The 19,404-nt window shown below is 38.7% G+C and overlaps 1 protein-coding gene across 2 annotated transcripts in view; it reads left to right on the top strand.

Annotated features, from left to right (window-relative positions):
• The window catches only part of LOC124184052 (RING finger protein 17), a 103,282-nt gene that overhangs the window by 51,168 nt on the left and 32,710 nt on the right, over window positions 1-19,404 (top strand). The window lies entirely within an intron of this gene.

Genomic DNA, 19,404 nt, shown 5'->3' with positions numbered 1-19,404 from the left:
GTACAGTCCTTGAAAAAAATCCGCGATTCTGCAACGGCCGAACATTCGCGGATATCGTACAGGCACGGAAATAACCGAAATGTAATATTATACCTGCATCAGCGAATACTGCGATTCGGGCTGCAGACGCGATACTTTTGTTGGTTTCGTCCATTTTTCATCCCTGTCTGTTTTTTTACTAGGGCCCGGATTAATGTGTCGATACGTACTTTTTATTTTCATCATTTGCATTACTTATTTGGTTTTTGTATGTGAGGTATAGATGTTTGGAGTCAGAAAATATAGTTTCTGTTTTTCATGGTTTCTAGTTTTTCAAGTCCATACGTATTTATCCGAGTCCTGGTTTTTATGAAATTTATTTTGTGGGAAATTTAATTTTGGGACTATTTACTCTTCGGCGTACAGTTGGTGTACACATGTTACATACATGGGTATTAACGTGACGACATTCAATGTGTTACATCTGGCATTTGTTACATGCCTACAGCGAGTCGAGGTGAAGGTGAACGGTTTGCACGCGATGCAATATCGATTGCTATAATTTATTCAAAAAAAAAAGAGAGAGAAAGAAAGAAGAAAATATTGAGGTGGTAGGGACGGAGTCTATTGTATACGTATACACATGTATATGGGGCTTTCCGTGTGAAATCAACCGATGATTTTACTCACAATTTTGATTCGCTTCACGATTTTTTAATACAGTTTGCCGATCTCAAAAAACGCACTCTTCAATTTTTTTAAATACTTTTTCCCTACAACCGTTAATTCTTTATGATTATTCGGACTTGTCTGAAAGTTTACAAAAATTCCAAAAGAAATCTTATTTTTCATTACGATCATTTTTACACCCGCAGTTTAAACATTTCCAACAAACGCAATACCATGTTTCAACGTTTCAAAAATTCTCAATAAATGACCAAAACTCGTGTGTTCAAGTCGGAATCTTTCGACGCAAGAACACAGAATTTTTCGAGAATTTTCGAAACGTTGAAACATGGGATCTCGTTTGTTCAACATGTTTAAAGTGCTAAGAAAAAAAGAGATTAAGAAAATCGTTTCATCGTAGGACGGATGTTAAAATGATCGGAATGAAAAATTACATTTTTGGATATTTACCGAGATTTTTAAAAAAGGCCGATTTTCAGATGGGTTCGAATAATGATAAAAATTTGATGGTTGGAGGAAAAAATTTGCAAAATATTTAAGAGCGCTTTTGCGAGCTCGGAGAATCGTATAAAAAATCGTGAAACGAATCAAAATTTTTTTTCAAGGAAAATCATCGGTCGATTTGACATGGAATGCCCGATACACAGGGTCGTGACTTCCTCTCTGCGGTGCTGCACTCTCCGGAAGTTGCGGAAAATCGACGATATATCCATTCGCCGTGCACAGAGTTTGTCTGTTGGTGGTATAAACTGCACGCGACAACGTCGTGTATCGGAAATAAAGTATCATTTTGAAAATACCGAATTGCTACAACTGATTGTATGCAATATTCGAGGTTATCTCAAGAGTCTTTTCCAAATGTTTTTCAGTACGATATTAATTGGAATTCAAAATTAACCAAGACTCTACCTGCGATTACACTCGTTGCGAGTAAATCAATCAGATACTCTTTGTAAGTAGGACTGTTATCTCGAAATCTTATCGCTTTTTTTCCCCCTTCTTTTTCTTCTTTGTTTTTCTTTTTCTTCCGCGCATATCCAATTCAATCTTCTGCCGAAATCAAGGACACGCATTCGAGAGTTGCAGAGAGTGTCAATCAGAAAACGGAGACGCGGTCGTTTCACGGTATATCCGTGTGTATATATATATGTGTGTGTGTGTGCGTGTGTGTGTTTGCTAAAAAAATTATTTTTTTCTTCCATTTTTTTTTTTCTCAAATCTTCCACGGTAGTAAATCATTCAGCGCGCGCTAACGATGTTGTTCGCAGCGAAAGATGACCGCGATCTAAAAGCTATCGAAACGATCGGTGTCTTCGGTTCCTTGACTCTTCTCTTCCGTTATTTTTCTAACCATCCACACACGCGCACATCTGCCAGCAGGGAATATATTTCGAGGTCGGTTTTAATCAATCGCGCTGAAACGAGTATATCAAGGTGAATCCTCGACCGTATTACAAGATATGGATCTCGTTTAAAATTGAGGAGGAGGAGGATCAGAAGGACGCGATCTTTCGCCCGGTCGATTCGACGATTAATTCGATCCATCGAAAGGGTGTGAAATTGCAAGCGCAGGTCCGATCGGCGAGAGGTAAAATTTTGCCAAATAATACAGAGCCGGGTGTCGCGGCCCGGTTGAAGTGCTGAAAGGATTTTACGATCGGGTTGTTTGACGGACGTGTGCGGAGTGCAGATAGCGCGGCTTGCTGCAGGACCAGGCGGTGTATAATCAACGCGATCCTCTATTTATGAACCAGCTATGCCCGACTCTTTGCTGCGGTCCGAGCCCTGCGCCTCCCGTGCTTGCAGCGGCCATCCGACACCCATTAAATTTTGGAAACGCGCTCCTCTCTCTCTCTCTCTCTCTCTCTCTCTCTCTCCCTCTCTGTCGCCGTGCCATGTTCACCCCCTCGCTTCCATTTCACACCCTCGCATTGAATTGGTCTTTGCGTTTGCGCGTCCCGTGGTCATCGTCGTACCTCTGCGGCTAAAAGTAATCGATGCATCGATGTACCGAGTACGAAAAAACAATCGAACGCGACTCGATTGCGTGGGTAAGAATTAATCGATTCGTCGATTATCGCGTTGTTGGTGCTCTTATTTTTTTTTTTTTTTCCCTTGACAATTTCAGTACGTGGTCTTAATTGGCGGAAAAGTTTTGTTGATAATTTATCGTTTCGTTAGAAATATTATTCAATTTCAAGTGAGAATAATCACTTATTTTTTACTCGTTATTTCAAACAGGTACTCGGGTAAGTCAGACAGTGATAACAATTGTTACTCTAACCATATAAATTGATATTGATAAAAAAGAAGAACAGATTGCGAGGGAAAAAAGTCGAGTAGATTAATTTTTGGTCATTCTTAATGAATTTAACGTACCTATCTTGCTTTTTCTCCTCGAAAAATGCTGACTCCCCGTTATCAGCATGTACTTCGATAAAAACGCGTATGTCTGGCTGACTGTAATATATGTAATATAGCTATAAAATGCATAATTTTGATTCTTCACATTCGCCGGAATATTTTATAATATCGATCTATGAACCAGGCAGGTACGTGTATAACATACTCGTCCTGCTGTTGTCAGAATCGTGCCGCAAGCTCCGCATTGCACGCATAAAATGTACGTTATTCAAAAACTGTCATCAGCTGTAGCTGAAACCGGGCGTGATCGTAATACTCGCTGTTTTATTCGGCTTTTATTAGAGCAGCGTGTTGGTTGATTTTGGTTTTCACGAGCTTCTCTACGTGCGGAGACACGTCTCTATGTACGTACGATATTCCGCAGTCGTAAATGCCGATTATAGGCAAGTGTAAAATGTGTGTAATAACACACGAGCCGCGTAGAATGACGAGAACGAGAAACAAAAGAAAAAAAAAAAATTCTCTCACGAAATATGCGTTGAATCCGGGTTTTTATTATTAAACTATTTATCAGTGTCGTTATTTTATATTATATTTTACCCCCATACGACTCGGTTCCTGTAATATGCATTTGTAACGCGTCCCACTTATGTTAGTTCAGAGTCCTCGACTCGCGTAAAACTTTCTTTTACGCCGATTCCAGTTTTACCGAATACACATCTGCTGGAAATAACAACGAAATACGAATATCAGACCGAAGCGAAATTTATTGCAGGGATTTTCAATTACATGTATAACGAAATTCGATCTTCCATATTTATGCAACAAAAAGTATATGCGCGTATCGGTATTGTTGAAATAAAAAGAAAAAAAAAGTTGGAACCAAAAATCATTTTTTACAACCAAACGAAGGAGAGATGTACGGTGTACAGAGAAAAAAGAAGAGGAAACAATGAATAATTGAAAATAAATACAACTTCACCGAGCCAATTTAGAGATGTCAATCCGTTTCGTTGGTCGGTCAAATTTCACCCGATGTGTGAAAATATTTTCCATACTAAGTAGTTTTCAACTTCGCATCGAGTTTTACCTTTACAGGTCGAATTTGAAACTCCGACTCTTGTCAGTATAAATGCTAAACTAATATTGAAGCAAAATTTGACGCACGGTTTAATAGACGATTAAACATCTCTAAATAGATATTTTTCAGTTCATATTACAATTAGCTTTTATGTTCATTCTTACGTCAAAGATGCAATCGAATAATAATAATTGTCTTTTTTTTTTCATTTTTCTATTTCATCTTTCCAAGTTATGAAATATCCATTTTCCAACAGGTGTAAAAAATTTTTTTCCAGACTTTATAAAGTGACTTTTGTTTTCAAATTTTTTAATTATACTCTTTACATACGCTGGGTAGAAAAATTCTTTTAAAAAATTGCGAATGCGTTGTTCGTCGTGTACTTTGACTTTCGTACGAGAAAAGAAAAAAAAAAAAAAATAGTTGCAAAAGTCAATCTCGATCGAGATATCACGGAATGCCCCGTATACAGTTAATTACGTGCAATGACTGTAACCGCAGAAAAAAAGTTAATATTTTTTTCTCTTCCTTTTCTTTCTCGCTCATCTCGTTCCACTTTCGATCCGGCACGCATGATTTCTGCATACAATTACCGTATGCCTTGCCTACGTGTACCTATCCGATATATTCAATATTGCGTATAGTCCGTTAAGCCACTCAAGGGACGTTCTCCACGTTCTCCGTGCACCGCTGTCGGTGGTAAAAGGCGAGATTCCAGGTCGAATATCGCGGACGTCGCGAACGGAAATCGTACGGCCTCGACATCTCCTTGGCAATAGGTATAAACTACTGAACGACGCGACTGTCAACAGTTTGCACGCGTTCGCGATGTTCTGTTTAAACGGACAAAAAGTAAGGTAAAGAAAAAAGTAAGAAATCTTCATGCCGTTCTCCGGTCACGGTGATCAACGATTAGTTACGGATGACGGTACGTGAGTGCGAACTCGTCTCGATGCGTATAAAGCTGAAAGAAATATATGACGAAATCAAAGATTGAAAAGATGCCGGTGAAGTGAAGCAAGACGAATCGAATCGAGACTACATATTCTCGCTATTCGCACGACGTTGTTGGTTTATTTTTTTTTTTTTCTTCTACTCGTTAGGTCATTGAATACATTCTGTAAAAGGTATTGAATGAGTAAATATGGAGAAAAACTCGATCCATCCGGTAGTTTACATTTCATTACGATTTGTCTTATATAATTTTGCAGCGATAATTATGTAAAATTGCGCTATCAAGTTCTCTGAATTTTTAAACTTCGTTCGTCAGACTTTACGATTCGACGTTGCTTGTGATTTTTGAAAGGAGATCGACGCACGAATTGTTTTTTATCAAGACTTGTAGACGGAAGTACGAAGCCGATTACATGTATATTAGAAAAACGAAAAGAAAGAAAGAAAAAAAAAAGTGCAGTAAACCGCAAGCCGGATAATGTAGCAAAAATCACCATTCTATCTGAGAACAATGGTGTTGTTTTATTTTTTTAAGTTTTTTTTTTTTTTATTTGGTCTTGTACAATTTCTCATCCACTACGATGAAATCTTGGAAACACTCGTTAAAAGTATGAAACAAATCAAACTCCCGTTAAACCTGATACGAGGCTGAAGCTGACAGCCAGAATTAGCAACAAAACGTTCTAACGTTCATTCGAATCTAGTAGTGAAGTCGGAAAATGGAAACTTTTGTGAAATACCTCGAAAAGTCCGAATACTTTGATAAAATTAATAGGACAATAGCGAACTGCAATCTCCGATTTCCAAAGAGTTCAACACGTTTGGTTGCTAGTTTCAGCTTCATCCTAATTCAACTTATAATTCCTCGAAGCTCGTACGTAAGTTCTTTGAATCGGTGAGCGGTTACAAAGTTTCCCAACATCTGAACTCCAACCGCATTATCGCCCGTACGTTACATCCTGCATACGTAGAAGGAATACTTCGTATTGCGAAATCTACCAACTGCCGATTCGCAATTCGAATGTCTCGGCTTCGGTCCGTGGGAAAGGGACAGTGTTTCACCACCTTGCGCTGCATGCTTCCACTGTTTTCCCAGATAGAGAGCACAGTCGAAGCCCCGTGTTAAGAACGATCTGCTCGTATTTGCTAATAAGCTTATGGCGAGCATGTTCCGCTGCATAACCATTGTTCGCGCAAAAACCCCGCTTCGACCGACGCAACGAGTATACGAGTCGGGGAAATTTCAACCAATGGGACATTGACGTGTCTGCTGCATTGGACGTTCCGGGCGTTTCGTTTGTTTCCTGTAGTTTCGCGACTTGTTGTACGTACTTGACTGCGAATGCGAAATTTCTACGTTTGTTTCTAATATATATATATACACGGAGTAAAATTTCATTTGTTATGGTGACTAGAAAAATTCAGTAAAACGGGTGTCGTTAGAAAAACTGTTCGAATATTGTTGGAATTACGAAAAACGAGGCAAATTTTCTATAAAAGCAAAATTAAAGCGAATTTGTTCCGTTTGAAACGCCGTTTGGGAAATTTGGCTATCTCTATTTTTCACTCCGCTGTCTAAGTCTTTCAGTGCGGCAAGAAATTTCGACTAGTGAATACAAAGTTTTCAGCGGTCAAGGAAGTTAATGGGATTGGGCTTAAAGAGAAAGGAAATTCTTCGCTGAAAATAATAAATAGAAATTCAAAAATTTCGATCACCCGATCGTCCTTATGAGAATAAGAATTTCTTTTTTCTTGCGGAAGGCAAAATTTAAAAAAAAAATTATTTTGAACTAATTTGAGGGGTGCGACCATCGAAATCCGATTTCACTCTTAAGGACCGCTCTAATATATATATATATATATATATATATATATATTATACATGTGCTCACTGCTTGTCGAGGAATATAATTAATTATTCTCCGCAGAGCGCGGATTCCTATTTCATATTCTGATTTAACGCGGGTTATGACCAAGTTCTGCTAATTAAATAGAATTTTTGTTTTATATTAACAATTCATCCAAGGTCGTAATACGCGACGGTCCGGTATGTGTATAACTAATGAAACTCTACTAATAAGGTATATAAACTTTTGCTGTATCGAAACATTCTAGTTTGTACGGCGAGTTGACAATGTTTCAACGTTTCGCTTTGTCTTGTTGTTTTAAATATTTTCCGTTGTTATCATTGTTGTTATATTATAACTTACCGTTGTGCATTATGACATCCGATTCCCAGTTTAATGAATATTCACTTGTTCGCGGTACATACACGGTGCAGCAAAATATCCGATTTAGATCTGTAATTTATGTAACGATTTATTTACATTTATATTATTTATGTATTATTGTAATTTCGTAACCGACTTTTTACCGTTTGATAAACAGAAACATGCGCTTTTGATACACACACATTATAATATGTATACGATTTGTATATTGGACGGTGTAAAATTTCAATTCTGTATAATTTGTCAATTTTGCATCTCATTTCGTGTCTTAAATGTCTACAATCCGCTTCTATGATATGTTTATCACACGTCGATTTGTATATAGGACAGAAAACTTGACGTTGCTTAATGTAAAGGATCGGTATTACGTATGAATTAGGTTGACAAAAATTTCACAAGCATTACCTATACACCTAAAGCTACCGTAGCAAATAGTTTGTGACGACAGGATTTGCATGAGGTGTTTTCACTTTTTTCACATAGTTTTCTTCTTCGTGCAAGTGCAACAACCGAATGTGGAGAATCGAGAGTCTCGAAGCGCATTCGCTATTGCCATAATTATTCGGTCAATTTTTTTTTTTTTTAATGCGATTATTAGTTGGCAATAACGGTTATACCTAATATTGTAACGATTCTCGTCAGTGAAAGTCTATAGTTCTTTGCTATACTCGGTCAGATCATAAAATTATGGTTTAATTTGGTCGTTAATTTGTACGGTCCAATGCAGAAATTACACACGCGATTCGTTATTTCACTTGTACAAGTTTTATCACCGTCTGTTCCAGTCAATCTTTCATATACTCAAGGAGCTGTTACTCAATAGTACTATCACTGCAGTCGCAGACTTAACGACCTTTTTTTTTATATATATACACATATATGCGTGATGACAAGAACAGATTTTACGGTCACAAAAATTGGCAAATTGAGGAGAAACTAAGCATATTTGTTTCTCGTTGATAAAATTTTTTTGTTTTACGTACATGTATATATCCATATAAAATATTCGATTATATCGCGAATTATATTATGTCTTATCGACAAACGATAAGTGTAAAAGTTATTTACAATTTTATCGTTATATTATGTCCTTATAATTTGCTTCTTTATACAAAAATCGTACGTATCCATTATCGTATTATCCGATACGAACAATCCTTGTAGCAATTACGTTTGCTCGATGTTTTCTTACAACGCTCGCAACTTGGCACGTTGAAAGTTTAATGTTACTTTTATTGACGATACATGTATGTATATAATATATAGATTCGTGCAGGCTGTTGATAGCCGATGCGTAATCAGTAAGCGGGGTTTATACTATTTTCCCAAAGCCGAATATCCACCTGCTAGCCGCTGTTTCTGTCAGAGTGTGTATATATACATGCATATATACCCTAATGTATATATTTACATTCTCTGTAGGTATGTGTACATCGGATGCGAGTTCCGAGTCACTTTGCTAGCGTTTTCAGTCTAATGCTGTTCATTTCGATTTGGTGTTTACGCATTCAGCAGCCGTATGTGCCGTCTACACACGTGTGTCGTACGTAGTATATACATACACGTAGGCACACTTCGGCATAAATGGCAATCAGGATCAAAGAACGTTTTCCTATATTCCCGCTGCGCCGTTTTTTATAACATTTTTTTTTTTTTTTTATTATTCTTTTTTTTATTCTTTTACTGCACGCGGTGAAAACTGTGCGGCTGCAGTTGTGGAAAAAAGAAAAAAGATGAAAGAAAAAAAATTCGTCCCAATGAAAATTTTTGTATGTAATACGTATATGATATTTTAGCATCTGTAAACAGACGATATGTTTCTCGGAGCTCGGTTTATTGCTTTTCACCAAATCCCGCGTATAATGGTTGGGCAACGTTGTTGAATGTAACGTTTCGCATCTTTCGTCAGATTTTTATCGTCGTTACATCGACTCCTGGTCCAACTTAACAAGCGACGTATTTTACTTTTGAAGAAAACTCTCGAGGTGTCGAGAACGACGTTATAACCGAACATAGTCAATTATCAATTTAAAACGCGTGCATTTGGTGGTAAATAAAATTTCTAAAGTGAAAATATTTAACAGCTGTTTAATATACGATAATTCGTCGAGTATAACAGGGACGAAAGTAAACCGAATACGTACGTTACATATACCGATTTACTTTCGAAATTTTTATTTGTACAGATCGTTAGTCGTGAATATACGTATAGGTATGTGTAATTCGAACGATGTAGGTGCATGTAATTAGAACAAAATACCGAATTCCAAGTGCAACGAAAGCTGCTGAATTAATTCACGTGAGAAAAGTCTATTTCTTACACCGCGGTAGGTTTTATCTATTTAAATATACCCATCGCGTGACGATCCCAACGAATTTTTCCGATCATTTCTAACTGATTATATAATTATTGGAAATTTCTCTGGGTATAAATAATATTTATTTGCAAGAAAAACACAAAAAAAAAAAAAATTAAAAATCAAGACTAAAAAAAAATCCTCACTCGCATGAAGTACAAAGCAAACGTTGCGTACATATTGTTATAGATATTATTCATGCACGTCAAAGCCGTATGGACAGCTTCGTGCATGCGGAGAAAATTGTGAACCGATATTCACGTTCTATGGTTCACGTACGTCTCGCTGCCTTTGTACTTTATAATTGAAACAAATTTCTAATACCTCCGGATTCGTTTTGCTCTCATCTTCCTCTTCTCTTCTCTTCTCTTCTCTTCTCTTATCCTCCCTATTTCCCCTCCCCATCGGAAACACACTCTGCGTTGTTGGTAAACAAGCGTACACCACACCGTACATCGTATGCATTACATACGTATATGCATTCGTACGCACGCATTTCACGCTCAAGTGTTAAGTTCTCTCAACAGGCTTCGCAATTTCTAGATATGCAGTTCGTACCTACGTAGCTGTGGATGCAAATTAGCTCAGCTGCGACCATCTCTTAGCTGATTGGGGCTGCACCCCAAAGTTTGACGAGCTTCTCATTTGGAAGTGCACATCTAAACAGGTGCGACGATGCTGCAATACGTTGAAAGCATCCGGCTCTGTCGTTCTTGGCCGTACCCGCGCAACAGTTATTCATTCGTTTCACTTATTACCGCTACTTTTCTCAATTTTTGTTTTTTTTCCTTTCTTTTTATCATTTTCTTTTTTTCTTCCCTTCATCGGCCGGGTAATTGAGTTGCCAATTTCCGTGGAATCGAAGCGGGAGAGAAGAGCGAAGGGGTAGTTTGTGGGAGGGGAGCGAGCTGCGCGTACGTACCTAATTGGGGAAATCGCTGGATACGAGCTATCGATTATTTCATACGCTACGCGTTACAGGTACGTACGTGTGTATGTATGTAACATACGTACGTGATATAGATTCGCACGTGTTTGTGAGTGCAATTCTTTGGGAGTGCAGGATTTATTGAGAGAACAGAAAACTGTTTTATGTTTGATTTTACTTCTCTTCGAAGCTACTGCTGTTTGCGATGCCACTGCAGGTGCTCCATATTATTGTACTTTCGTCATTTTTTTTTTTTCATATACTCGATTTGCTTGCTTTTCTGTCTTCAAATCTTTTTAACTCTAATCCACCGCATGCATTGTATAGATGAGTGAAAATAAAAACTAACAACTTTACGATATGAGAAGGTACATGCTTGTGTAGGTATATCATGATATGTCATTTATAAATCGAGTTTTGCAAAGTAATGTTATACGAAATGTGAAAATGACAGTTGCTGGTTTTGATAAAAATGAACTGAATTTTTTGAAACGAAGATTATACGTATAATCGAAAGCTTCGAAGACGATATCAAAAACTTTATATTTTTTTTTCTCCTTTCAATGCACGGGTTACATTATTATTGATAAATGTAATATTCCGAGCTTCATTGCGAGTGAAGATATTATTCGAAAGTTACTGTATAACTATGCGGTAATCGGAATCTTTTCCGACAGTAAAATGTTTCTTACATTTCTTTTTCCAAGTTTCAACTTGTAACGTATTGTGAAAAGTGATTTAAAAAAATAGTGAAAAAATTTATCGAATTCGATTTACAGAGTGACAAAAATGTGACGTAGATCGTGTTGTGGAAGTCGGTTGAACAGGTTCTATGCGACAACTTGTATGTTTTTCCTAGAACGCCTGAGGGATGATTGTAAATTGACCTAAATACGTATAGAAATAACCTGAATAGGTTCGTTATACTCGCTGACTACAGCCTCGTAATTGCTAATGTAACGCTTTTTCAATTCTTGTAAACAATGCACAATCACCGACTACGCACAATTAATAGAATTTCATGACCGTAATTTTGAAGCGTTGAATAATCATCGAATGAAATTCCGCGCTTTGAACTCTCGTCTCTTTCTCTCTCTCTCTCTCTCTCTCCCTCCCTTTCCGTTTCGAAATTCTACCTACCAGTGGGTATTATGTTATATGCGAATAGCTCCCTGCAATTGCAGCGTATTTTCAACACCCACGTATTGAAAAAGAAAAAATTCACCGTCATTTTTAGCATCAAATTTTCAGATTCTCAGTACTGTACAATTTATTTCTGGGTATCGTGAAAAGAAAAAGTCTTGATGAAAAATTGACTACGTTTTAAATCGTCGATGAAAATTAGTTGACACGATATCGCTTCGTACAGTTCAAAAGTTGATACCTCCTCAACGATGACGGGCACTACGTGCTGGAAAGCGTCTTTCCTGGGCTTATACTGCGATAGATTGTTGGCAAACAGCATTATGACCAAGGAACAGTACAAACATGTGTGCTTTTGATGCAAGACGTAAAGTGGCTGGTGCACCAGAAGCACTAGCAGCAGCAGCAGCAGAAGCAGAAGCAGAAGCAGCAGCTTCGTCAGTTAGGTGGAAGGAAAAATTGGAAGGTTAAATAACGATCAGTACAGTTTACGGTGCGTGAAAGGCTTTCGAAATAAAAGGATTCGGTTGTTAGAACCAGGATACGATCTTTCTTATTCTGCATTTCTCTCCCCGTTTCACGGACCATACAATGATTCTTGATTATCTAATCCATCCGTTTTACGGGTACAATAAGAAAGTCTGGGAATCTAAAATTGAAAGAAACGTTAATTCAGTAATTTCAATTCCATTATTCGATTCAATTCTTATTCGAAGTCTTGCCGTCGAGTAGTGGATTAGAAAATAAGTCTCACGAAACTAGAGAATGTTATATTACAGTTCACACCTCTAGATCGCCCCTTTCTACGTAACAAACATGGGAAATAACTCGATCTGTAACATAACATCCATCATTGGACAAAGACGAATGAAACAATGTCAGCTGTGGCAAATATTATACGTTTTTAACCAGAAGATCTAGAAGAACATTCGTCGAAATATTACGCGCGTTGAATATATAGAACGTCGACTCTCTTCGTCCTTGCGGACTCGCAATCAGACCTGCACACGATCAACTTCAACTTCCCGGTCATTATTAACAATCCAGTCTCATTTGTCCGCCAATTGGCACAAGTATCGCCTTTTCGCATGACGACAGCGAGACGAATCCTACGAACCGATTTCCACGAACCGATTTCTACTCGCTTCCTCGCAGTTTCCATTCGTTTCTTCTCTAATTTCTTCGCCCTAATTGTAATCATCTCAAGACGAGGTTCCGAAAGGTACTAGGTGCAAAAAGAGCAACAGAGCTCTTTCGAAGATGCTTCCTGCGATTATCTTCCCTCTCAATCTCCGTGGTAACAAGTTGGCGCCGAACGAGACGCAGACGCGAACTCGTCGGAGCGAAAACGCGTGATAAAACAATCTTTTGCTCCGTTGGATGTTGCAGGAATATCAGAGAGTTGAGGAGGTGGAGGAGGTGCATCTCACGGTTGTCAAACGATGTCACCTGCCTGCGTTGACGACGTTTATCCTCCGACCCATCGACCTGGGTTGCGACTTCCTTTCTTCCTTCCTCTGCACCTTCGTCCGTTTCTACCTGCATTCAGAGTCGGATCTGTGCGAATAGATTCGTACGTCTTCGGCATACGACGCCACCTTGGCGCTACTGCATCATACGCGTACCTAGATGCACCCGATGCATTATCGTCGATGCGTCTAACTATTCTTCATCCGCCCACCTCTACACCTCTTCGACTCTCTCGCTTCGCCGGAATGCGCCAAAGCGGATTTAATGCTACGGTGCAATAATGAGCACCCGGACGGCTTCAGCTTTTGACGCAGATGCTTCAATCGCTTCCCTCTATAATAACAACTCGCCTCTCGCGTGCAGCTCTCGTCGCTGTCTTTATCACCGAATTTCGATACTACCCAGTCCTTGTTGTGTCTCCGAGCCGTTCTTTGTACTTGTATATAGGTATGTACGTACATACAAGTTTGCCAAAGTGCTCACGATTAATTTCGAGGACGGTTAGCAGACGGTGTTACGGACTGCAAGTTGGTCGCGTCGACGATAACGTAGGAAAGAAAATCGTCGTCCCGGTACTCGAGGAAGTTGTTGATCCCTCAAGTGCGTTGGAACGCTTTCTCAACCAATTACACTCGGATCTGTAATAGTTGAGACCGTGCTCGTACCGACGGACAATTACATTCACATTACGCGTTACTCACGATATTTAGAGATTACGGTGTGAACGGGAATAACGCGCTATTTGTGGAAGTAACGGTACACGTGTACGTACATCAGACGTGCAAGATACTTACAAAAAAGCTGTCACAGGTCGATCTCGCCGATTTGATTTCTTTTGTAATACGTTATAGTAGACTACAAACAAAGAGACACGTATTTTTCTTCATTTGCCATTAAACATTTTCACGGGGTAAAACCACCCTCCAAAGTAAGGCAGGTCGAGGTGTGATTTGGCAGTTTTACCCTCAAGAATATAATATTTTTTAAACCAACCCAACTGGAAAAGATTTCTCATAACGAGCAAGGAAAATATAATTTTCTCAGTAAAAAAAAAACAACCTTCCTTGCTAGAAAATCGATATTATACTTACACTTCGACTTTCGAAGTTTCGGTCAACGATTGATAAAAAGTTGATCTTTTTTTCCGACGGTTTGTTGTTACAAAATTTTCTTCCTCACGGAATATTTCGAACACTTTTATCATCTTATAGGAGTGATCGTCGTTGAGTCGACACTTTCGGAAATGGATGTAGGTATCGGTTAATCCTGACAGATTGCGAAGGTGTATATCTCGATTACAACCTGGAGCTGATGAGACGGCCTTGACGGCGTTGCCAACCGCAGACGAACCGGAAGCGTTACGTCCTTGTCCGTGAAGCAGAAGCGGTTGATGAGGCCAAAGCCGTGCCGGAGGCAGGGAGGCAGGTTGATGTGCCATCGATACCTCGGGGGAACGAGATATTACACGATGAAGGTGGACGTTGTTCCCCGAGGTGAAAGCTGGACGAACCGGACCCAAAGTCGATCGTCGAGTCGCATCTCTGTTACAGACGCGCCGTTCTCGGTCCGATTTCTATATTCAAATCGAGAAAATACAGCTATACGTCTGCAAAGGCCGATGGAAATTCTCGAGATTCTCGAATACGAAATTAGCGATCGAACGATCCGTGTATTCCGGATTTCGACAATTTATTGCCGCGATATTGTATCGGGTCAGAAGACGGGAACGGTACGGCATGGGGTTGGAAACTGAAAGACAATAATGCGAAATGCGGGAGATTTTTCAACTCGCGGATTTAAATCCACTTTTCGCAAATCGACGACCGTGCGCAAACAACTGTGAAACGTATTTATAAAGGGAAACTCTCTTTCCCACTTGTTGGGCGGGACTCTGATGCAGCGGAAAGCATACAATGCGAGGAAAACATCGTTCGTCCACGGCCTCTCTTTCATCTTTCCTTATTCTTCCACTACACGTGTACACGTCCGCAATGTACATCCTATACTTACGTAAAACTCTTTCAAGTATATACTGAAACTGCAAATCCCTCAAAGATTTCAAAACACGCGCTCTCGTGTTTTGCAGACTACGGAAATCCGCGTTTTTCCCTATTCGATTTTACCTCGCGATAAATTTTTCTTTCTATTTCGATACTTACATACGTAGGTACCTGCAACTTTTGTATCGTACACGATTTTGCCGGAGTGGAGAAGGATTGTTTTTTTACATACGGATCTGCACACACGACGCTGCGAATAATCCTCCCTCTCCCTCCCTCCGTTTTTATTTATTTATTTATTTATTTTTTTATTTTTTCGGTTTTTTGTTTTTCGTTTCCTCCGCGTTTGTTAGTACTGATTCGATCAAATCGAGTCACTGGCTCGAAGCTTCATTTTGCTTTTCACGGTTTCATATCGGTTGCAGAACGAATTATTTTCGTTTGTATAAACAAAGCCAAAACTTGAAAGGGATATTTTAATTATTCATACTAGTTTACACGCCCCGGGCATTGCGCTCGCGTCTGTCAGGAAAGATGATTTTGCCGCCGCGGTAGCTTCGAGCGATTCATTGATTAACTCTTGTCCGATACATTCGCTTGGCTAAGGGCAACAACGGATTCTCCGACGAACAACTATCCACCTTTGTCACGCTTCGCCGTGTTCACAATCCTCGCATTAACGGACCGTAAAACTCGGGAGAGAATTTTTATTCCATTTATAGGATTAGGCGCGTATATTCCCGTTGCGCGTGTAATTGTAAGCAAACCGAATACCTCAAAATTTGGAAATTCGACATTTTTTACGCACACACGTTTCGTTAAAGCTTATTAGCTCTGATTCAAACGTCAGGAGAGATGTAAACGTGATCGGGGATCGATAGAAAAACGTTTCAGTGTCGGTAAAAAAGTTTAAAAGCGAACGTTTGGGAGGCGTTGTCGACGTTTTGCGTCTCGCGACGGCTCCAACCCGTAACTAAAAGGATTACTTTCCAACTTTTATACGCCCGCCATACCAAGAGCCGATTGAACAGATTTCTTCAAACTAATTGTAAGGAACCTCTGCGGCGAGTACGGACGCGCGTGCATCTCAAACCACTGGATTAAATAGCTTCGGGGCTAACTGCTTCACCGGTATAAGTGCATCGGCTCTTGCCTCATCTAAATACACTTTGGGGATTACTCAGTGATACGGTAGAAGCTGCTTACGTTCCGCTAAACTCGCGTTTACTTCTAGATTAGCCGAGGATTTTTACTGTAAACCGGTTTCTTTTTTTCTTCGTAAGTATTACGATTCTAAACTTTCCGCTATTGTACACGTACGCTATGGTGGTTCGTTTTGTACGTTTTTTTTCAAATTTTTTATATACGCCACTGGAAAAATTGGTGACAAATACTGAAAAAATATTATCGTAAAACCTGGAGGAGGTAGAAAAATATTTAGACGTCGCAGTTGGCTGTTCACGTCTTTTATCCGAAAGATTGATCATCTAGACGAAATTTGGATAGCAATTTTTCTTGTTCCTATCACCTTGATGTCCCTATTTCGTTTTCAGTACTGATTGTTGCGAACAACGATGAATTGAACCACGATACGGAGAAAATAAACCACTTATATATGAATAGAAATCCTTAAGGTATACACATAAAAATGAATAAAGAGTATTACAATAATTGGTAGCAACCTCTAAATATTTTCAATTTTATTTTATTTTATTTTTTCGCTTTTTTTACAATATTTGGCACAAATTTTTCGAGTAGTACCTAAAAGAAAAAAAAAATTTGAATCTGATCGCAGTAACAGCGAATCATGATGTATTTCAACACGATTATACTACACGGAGTACGAAAAATAGCTGCTGTTGAAAGTTTTGGAAGAATGGAAAAAAAAACAACTCATACGTATGCGTATCGCCTGTATAACATTTACTGTGAAAAATATGTACAACAATTTTTAAAAAAGCCTAGGGTAGCTCGGTTGGCGTCTAACAATAAGTACTAGACGAGTGCTTGCTGCAAAACTCGTCGCTTAAATTGTTTCTCATTTATGGCGAACGCGGTTACACTTCCGCGCAATTGTATGCCAAGTCTGGATATGTGCATATACCCTCCTTGAGTACCTACCTGCTACTTCTTCCCCAACGATGAAATTATCATGCTCGACCTAATTTCGCAATTCCAACGTTTCTGTTGCAAGGGGGAAAAAACAGGATAAAAAGAAAACGAACGTACGTATACGAAGAATAATATAAACAATTCCGAGAATAGTCGGTACTGATGTGTTGTCAAATGGAAATCTCCCTTAAAATGCATGTAATCGTACAATCGATACCATTAGCGTTACGAAAAACACGACGATAATTCTTCAAGTACGAGTCTACCGAATTATCTGAACCTAAAGTTAGATCAAGAAAAAAGTAAAGAAGTCCTGTTTGCGAAAATCAGTGAATCCGTAAAAAAGAACATTCCTAATACGTGTTGAAAATTAATCAGAGTAAATTCGAATAACACAAGATAAAATCTATGATAATTTGAATGAAACTTTTATCACGAGAACGTGAAAAATTATAAAAGTTTGGTGTTTTCGATTTGATTTCGATATTTTGAGCTTAACATTTTCGACATGGAAATTCTTTTTCACTGTCTAGAAAATGTATAAATAGTTGTCTCCATTGTGGATATAAATAGTTTTGTGTAAGTACGGTGCAATAGATGTTCGTAAACAATTATCTTAGAATTAAACGACAGTGTGTACAGATTTTTTGAATATTTTTTAGACTATCTGTGATAATCTGGTGGAACAGGAAAATGTTCCCAAAAAACACGAGAATTGGCTAAAAAATCCCAGAATTTAATCATTTTTAATATTTTGTGTTATTCAAATTTTCTTTGATTTGTTTACCATCACAAACTACACGTAGTTTTAACGGCCATCTACTTTTTCCAAATTTTTTAATCGGACGATCGCACCGATTCGTCGTTAAAAACATTCGTGATATGGCTACATATTTCCATAAAGGGATTTTCGACTCTCCGAAACTCGGATCTAAAGTCATTTTTGAGCTGCATAGCCGGCGTTTCAAGAAAACAGTAAAATTTGAAGTTTTTTGCGTTTTCCTCAAAAACTGCTACGAATACATGAAAAATGACTCGACCATCGTCTAGAGCGGGAAATTCTGCATCGAATTGTGTCCTCGTATGTCGGAAACGGAGTCGAATCAACGAACTGTTTTCTCGAAACGGCGATCGTGGCGCTCAAAAATGACTTCAAATTTGAATTTGAGAAGGTCGAAAATCCCTGTACACAAAAACGCAGCTGTATCTGGAATATTTTTAATTCAGACCTATTCCGACCGCACCATCATTGTAGCCTGTTGCAGAGCCTCGGATCGCCGTGGCGAAATTGGATCGGTAATATCGAGCTCTGTCTCGAATTCGAGGCGCAATGCACCTGAGATTACCCGACAACTCCCCGATGGATTCTCCCCTTTCTCCGCCCCGCGTCTCGGTGTCGCCAACCTCTTTGTCAGGCTGGTTTTCCACCCCTTTCAAATTTTATCGCAAGCCTTGCGTATAGCCGCCGCGTTTGAGGTAAACGTTTTTGTCCCCCTTCGTTGGTGCGAAAATAGCCTCCGTGAATTCGTTTAACTAAAAACAGCCACCTGGTGCGCCGTCTTTAAAATAACCCAAGACGGTTCTGTAACGTGTATTGTTGCGTTTATAAATTTTCGACGGATTATCATCTCGTAAAATCTTGATGCGAAATGTGAAAGTAAATTACGAATAACGATAAAGAAGAGAAAAAGTAAAATTAAACGACGTACGCTCAAAACGGTGAGATTCAATTTAATTAACACACTGCTTCGCGTGTATTTTCATCGGAGTATATAATTATATATCAATGAATTTTTCTGTTGCAAAGTTGTTATGCTAGTTCACAGAATTTTCTATGTACAAAAATAACAATTGTCAATTATAATTATTATAATATACGCTATATACGAAGTTATAACTATACACCGCAAAACTATCCACGTAACCAGGATAACAACAGAGCTTTTACTTTTTACTGGTATTTTTTTTCCCCCTCCTTTTCTTCAACTTTACGTATAATATATTGACAATACAAAATATGTTTTAAATTAACCGTTAGTTAGTTGCTACAGCTATTGTAACAATACCGTATCCGTGTATTTACATTTCTCATCATTCG

This window comes from Neodiprion fabricii, chromosome 1 (assembly GCF_021155785.1).
Source record: "Neodiprion fabricii isolate iyNeoFabr1 chromosome 1, iyNeoFabr1.1, whole genome shotgun sequence".
In the NCBI taxonomy this organism is placed as follows: Eukaryota; Metazoa; Arthropoda; class Insecta; order Hymenoptera; family Diprionidae; genus Neodiprion; species Neodiprion fabricii.
The sequence above is the reverse complement of the archived record's forward strand: the minus strand, read 5'-3'. Positions and strand labels throughout refer to the sequence as shown.